Source organism: Lissotriton vulgaris, chromosome 6 (genome assembly GCF_964263255.1).
Source record: "Lissotriton vulgaris chromosome 6, aLisVul1.2, whole genome shotgun sequence".
In the NCBI taxonomy this organism is placed as follows: Eukaryota; Metazoa; Chordata; class Amphibia; order Caudata; family Salamandridae; genus Lissotriton; species Lissotriton vulgaris.
The window spans coordinates 1,377,817,650-1,377,823,621 of NC_141694.1; positions in this window are offsets into that span (position 1 = coordinate 1,377,817,650).

Genomic DNA, 5,972 nt, shown 5'->3' on the forward strand with positions numbered 1-5,972 from the left:
GGCTCTACAACACCACTCCCATTGATCATCAGTGATAGGTCTGCTCACGTCAGCTTCCCAAGCTTCTCTCACCCTGGAGTCAGATATCGGTCTGAGGGCGCCGCATATTTTGTATAGTTTAGACACCAAGTGTGCGCTAGTAGGGGTCTGCAATATTACTGTTAGTGGGGGAGTAGGCTCAGGTGCCATTGGAAATGAAGGAAATGTGGCACGGAGCATGGAATGTAAGCATTTTAGCACAAAAGTGTCCATAAAAGAGCGATCAGAAAAGCGGGCTTTCTCAGACACAGAAAACACATGACCGTCGGGAAATAGATCCCTAACCGTTTGTATACCAAACTTCCTCAATGTGCGCTGGACCAGAACTTCTTCTGTGATTGGAAGCCAAGAGGGATTAGGGAGGGGTAGGGACGGAGTATAAAGTCGCTCCAGACCAAGCAACCTGCGCAGCCTATTCCATGCCCAGCAAGTGGTGGAAACTGTTTGAATATTATGGGGGTCCCGGGGGAAACCCCTAGGTAAGACAGTGGAAAGTGGATGAGGGAGTACAAGGTCGGCCTCCGGTTTAGAGTACAAGATTCGAGCATCGGGATGAAACCAGACGTGAGCATAACAGCACTATGCTATTAAATAATATAAACAGAAATCAGGGACTCCAAACCCCCCTCTCTCGTACGGAAGCACCATCGCCTGCCAGCGGACTCGAGGAGTCCTGTCCGCCCAGACAAGATGCAACAGAAACGACTGCAACTGTTTAAAAAAGTGTTGGTGAGGGGGATTGGGATGTTGTTAAACAAATATAAAAAGCGAGGAAGGACGATCATTTTAATGATTGCCACTCTACCGGCCTTAGACAACGGCAGGCTCAGCCATTTTGAAATCTGCAAGTCCAGATCCCCAACAGCCCTGCCATAGTTCAATCTAATGACGGTGTCAGTATCCAGATGAATAAAGACCCCGAGACCATATTAGTGGAAGCGCACAAGGCCAGACAGCAGTGCCAGCATTAAGAGGGAAGATGATCGACTTATGCCAATTAATGCAGAGACCGGAGAATTGACCAAATCTAATGATTTCAAGAATCGGGGGTTCCAGGTTGGCTCTAGGGGTTCTGAACGTACAGCACAGTATCGTCCGCATAAAGCGAAACCAGGAGGGGGCCTGTGCGGAACTGAAGTCTGCTGTGTAAGTGCTTTTCGTGGAAATGACGGACTAAAGGGTCCATAGCTAATATGAATAATAACAGGGATAGCGCGAAGGGCTCAGAGAGAGTGCCATTTAAGTGTATTCTGGCAGGGCGCCTAGTGTATACAAGCGCCACAATAGAGACAAAACATTCCGGCATACCCATGCGTCTCATAATTGACAAAAAGAAAGGCCTTTCCAGGGAGTCAAACGCTTTTTCAGCATCCAACAAGAAGGCGGCCGCCGGTGTGTCAGGTTCGCATCTATGCAGCACGGCAAACAGGGAACGCAGATTGAGTGAGGTGGACCTATGCGGGACAAAACCTGATTGCGCCGGAGCAATAATAGATTCCATCAGTAACGACAGACGTATGGCGATGACTTTAGCCAAAATGTTATAGTCGGAGTTTAAAAGCGATAGCGGCCTGTAGGAGCTACAGAGAACAGGGTCTTATCCAGGCTTGGGAAGAAGAAGAATGACTGCTTCCCTAAACGTAGGGGGGAGCGTTCCCGTCTCAAGGGATTCCGCATAAACCTCAATCAATCTGGGGACCAGAATATCCTTGTACTCCTTGCTGAGAAGCCGTCCAGTCCGAGGAGCCACAAAGTGTGTCAATGGCTTCAATAATGCTATCGGGTGAGATAGGGACAGCAAGGAAATCCTGCATATATCTTTCAAGGTAGACCATTGCTATTTCAGATAAATATTCCCCCTGTTCCTGCAGGCTTCCACCCAGTGTGGAAGTGTACAGTGTTTTGTAGTAGTCTAGGAATTGATAACGGATGTCAGTGGAGGAGTACACCAAGGTATCCTGCGGTCCAGTAATTGTGGTGATATATGCATAGTCACGTCGGAGGCGTAAGGTATGTGCCAAAATTCTCCCAGGCCTCTCACCCTCGCCATAATGCGGCGCAGAGTGTTGTTTAGTAAGGAAAAGCATTTCGCATTCTGCCGCTTCTCTAAACTCAAGCAGCAGCGATAGGCGTTTTGCCTCCCACTCAGCAGAGTACGATGTAATCAGATCACGATCCAACGCGGCAATTTCATTCTCCACCTGGTCTAGAGTTGAGCGAAGATCCCACAGCACCCCGGCGCGCTTGGAGATACACACCCCTCTGATGTAGGCCTTAAACCCCTCCCAAAGGACGGACCAGGAATCCACCGACCCAGTATTGAGTTCAAAATAATCCTCAATTGCATCTCTCAACTCCTTGTGAAAAACTTTGTCCAGCAACGCACTCCCGGGGAAAAGCCATTGCCGCTCATAGCCACCCGGTCTAGGGATGTTCAGCCGGAGAATGACAGGAGAGTCATCGGTCAGGGTACGGGGAAGGGTGAGTACATCGTCCAGCCACCCAGCCACACCGGGGAAAACCAACCAATAATCAATTCTGGTCCACGTACCATGATTCCCCGAATAATGTGTGAAGTCTGGCAGGGGGGAGTTTAAGCGTCTCTCGACATCAATTAAGGAGAAGTGCGTGCATATGTCTCCGAAGGGTTGTCGAGAACGGGGTTTGGCATGAGGCAAGAGAGAGGTGCTATCCTTGGTCGGATCCAAAAGCAAATTAAAATCTCCCCCCAAAATTAAAAGCCCGGGGTCAAACGACAAGAGTTTGACCTGGTGGTCATCAAAGAAGGACGGGGAGTCAGTATTAGGGCCGTAAATTCTTACCAACGAAACCATGCGTCCCATCAGTGACCCTGAAACGATTAGTATGCGTCCCTCAGGATCCACAATGGTTTTATGTAACGCAAACGGGATACATTTATGTATTAATATTGCCACTCCTCTAGCGTAGCGGCTAAAATTAGAGAAATGCCTATGAGATCCCCAATTCAAAGCCAATGTGGTGTCATCCTTTCCAGCAAGGTGAGGTTTGTGAAGAAACACTATGTCTATGTGGTGTCTGGAAATATAATTCAAGACCTGTCTGCTTTTTCTGGTGTTATTTAAACCCCTGACATTTCATGACATTAAAGAAAGCCCGGAAGGACCGGGCTGCTGTTCTAAGTTAACCATGAAAAGTGTAGTTTCGTGTTAGCTGTAGGAGATGTGAGCGTGATTCGCTGCCCACTAGTGCCACAATGCATACTTACGCAAAAACCATAAGGACTGAACATAAGAACCAACCCCCACCCACTACCCAGCCTCTGAGAACCCCACCAGAGGCAATCCCAGTCTAGTAATACAAAACATTCGTACAGTAAATCAAGGATACATATTGAAAATCCAACAACAGCAATAAGCCGCAAGAACAAAGGAACCAAAGACATAGTGGTATACACCTTAGGGCGTGGCAAAACCACGCCGACCGGGCAATTAAAGGATGCATAGGTAAATGTTTAGGAGCCAATCAAACAAAACAGATTTGACAAATGCACCATCAATAAGCAAATCGAATAGCGAACCTGTCAGCCAGTCCCAGGTTGGGAGAAGAGATCAATGCTGTCCTGCGAGCAATCTCGCGGAGGAGGGGACTGGGCAGGCGGAGCCGAGGATCCGGAAGAGTTCTTTTTGTAGTTGTGGCAGAATTCCCGAGCCTCCATAGGAGTATCAAAAATGCGCGGCCTTCCATCAATGTCAACCCTCAGCCTCGCCAGATACAACATTCCATATCTTAGCCCTAAATTCCTCAGGGCCGCCTTTACCCCCTGGAACTTCCGCCTCGCCTCCTGAACCACGATGGTAAAGGCAGGAAAGAAGGTCAATTTGATGCCCTGCCATTGGACATCTCCCATGTCGTGGGCTGATCTCAAAGCAGTATCTCTGTCACTGAAGTTCAGGAGCCTCGCTGTGATAGGTCTAGGGGGGAGACCTGGGCGAGGAGGGGGGCCCAAGGATCTGTGAGCTTGTTCAACAAGAAAGCTCTGTGTGAACTTCTCCCTGCCAAATAGGTCTGCCAGTAGTTGCTCCACAAAGGTGTCCATCCGTCCGTTAGCCATTGTCTCCGGAACACCAAGTATGCAAACGTTATTGCGGCGGCTACGCGATTCCAAGTCCTCGTTTTTGATAACATTTGCCTTAAGAATATTCTCTACCCGCTCCAGTCTTTTCAGCGATGTTGAGGCACTATCTTCAATGTCCGAAACCCCCGCCTCTACAACATCCAGGCGACGTTTGAATTTTAGTGCCCGTGTCAGCCAGCTTCTTATCTAGGTCATCAAAATGGCTATCTAGCTCCTTGAAACCGGCCCTCATCTCCGCCAACATGGAAGATACAAGGGAGGTAGGATCTCCAGGGGCCTCAAGGCCCGAAGCCGCACCAGACATGACAGGAGGGGCTGTCCAAAGTCTGAGCGGTTGATTTTTCAAATGGCAATTTACTTTGTTTGGGATCTTTCTTTTCCATCGCGGAAGGCACCGCAAAAGATGCAGAATGAGGCGGCACCAACGGCACCACCACCACAGAGGGACAAAGGATAGAAGATGACTGCCAACTGTACTCCTAGAGGATGCCCTTCATCCAATGCAGGAAGCAGCAGCAGCTACAGAGAAGAGTCCAGGATAGTAGCAAGGCAGAACCAGAGTGCCCGTCTGCCCAGTCCACATGATGAAAGGATGGAAAATCAGGGAGCCATTAAAATAGCGCAATCCGCCTAGGGGGGCGTCCTTGGGACAAACGATACTGGCGACCAAGAAATTAGGTTGTAACGTAGCTCAAGTGGTGCAGATCCCAATGTGGACGCATGCCCTTAAGTGGGAGTGTTAGCCAGTGAAGGATGGACCTAATGGAAGCAGAGAGTGGTGTGGTTGCGAATGAGTAGGATCCCAGGCAACCCAAAGGTCAGCAGGCAACAAAAGAGAGGCGAACAAGTAAGTGGTGACCAGTCCAAGCACCGAGTGTAGAATGCTAGTTATGCCCCATAGGTGGAAACAGCGGTGGGACAATACCAGGCAACCGCAGGAGACCAAACAGGCCCCTCCAGCAGGATAGATAGGCAAGGGCCCTCAATGGGCACCGGGCAGAGCACCAAGGAATCGTGGATCATCAAGCCCCCAACACGTCAGGCAGGAATACAGAGCAGTACTGAAAAGACAGAGCAAGCTGAGATAGTGTGCACGATGATAGGAGAATGGGGCGAAGGACTCCAGAGCTCCCCCACAGGCCCCAACAGAAGACGGCCAGCACCGGGCAGCAGCAGTGTGTGAAGGGCTTCAAGTCCGTCACCATATCCGGATCACAGCGCTCGTCAGCAAGTAAGACCAAGCAGAGCGTCCACGCTCCACAACAAAAGCGCAGGGGTGGGCTGCCACAGTCAGGAGGGGGCCCTGGAGAGACAGTACACCAGACGGGAACCAGTGCCACCACAGCTCCAGGAAGGCAAGCTGGGGTCCCCTCACTAGCCCGCCACTCCTCCCACCATAAGCAGAAATCTAGGCCCCAGCGCGGACACGCCCCTAAGGCCTACCGAGCCCCATGAGCACCGCACCTGGAATGGGACCCAGAGAAAGCCACAGCAGGGGGGCCGGGGGAAGTAGGACCCGCAACGAGGAACGTAGAAGGGAGAACGGGGTAGCGCCAGAAACCTGCCAAGGCAGCCACTCACCGCACCCGCTCAGGGCGAGTTCTCCGTCAGGGTATGCTGCCGGGCCGCACCGGGCCAATGCGCAGATTACTCTAGCGCCGGCCCCGGGAGTCCTAGCTGACCGCATCGATCACCGGTATGGGCACCACAGCTTCAGGGAATCGTGGGAGGATGTCTGCTGGCACCTGGACGCTCCTACATCGGGCGATTAGAGGATGATATAGCCCGGCCGGTGGAGCTTCAGTCGGTTGTGGCC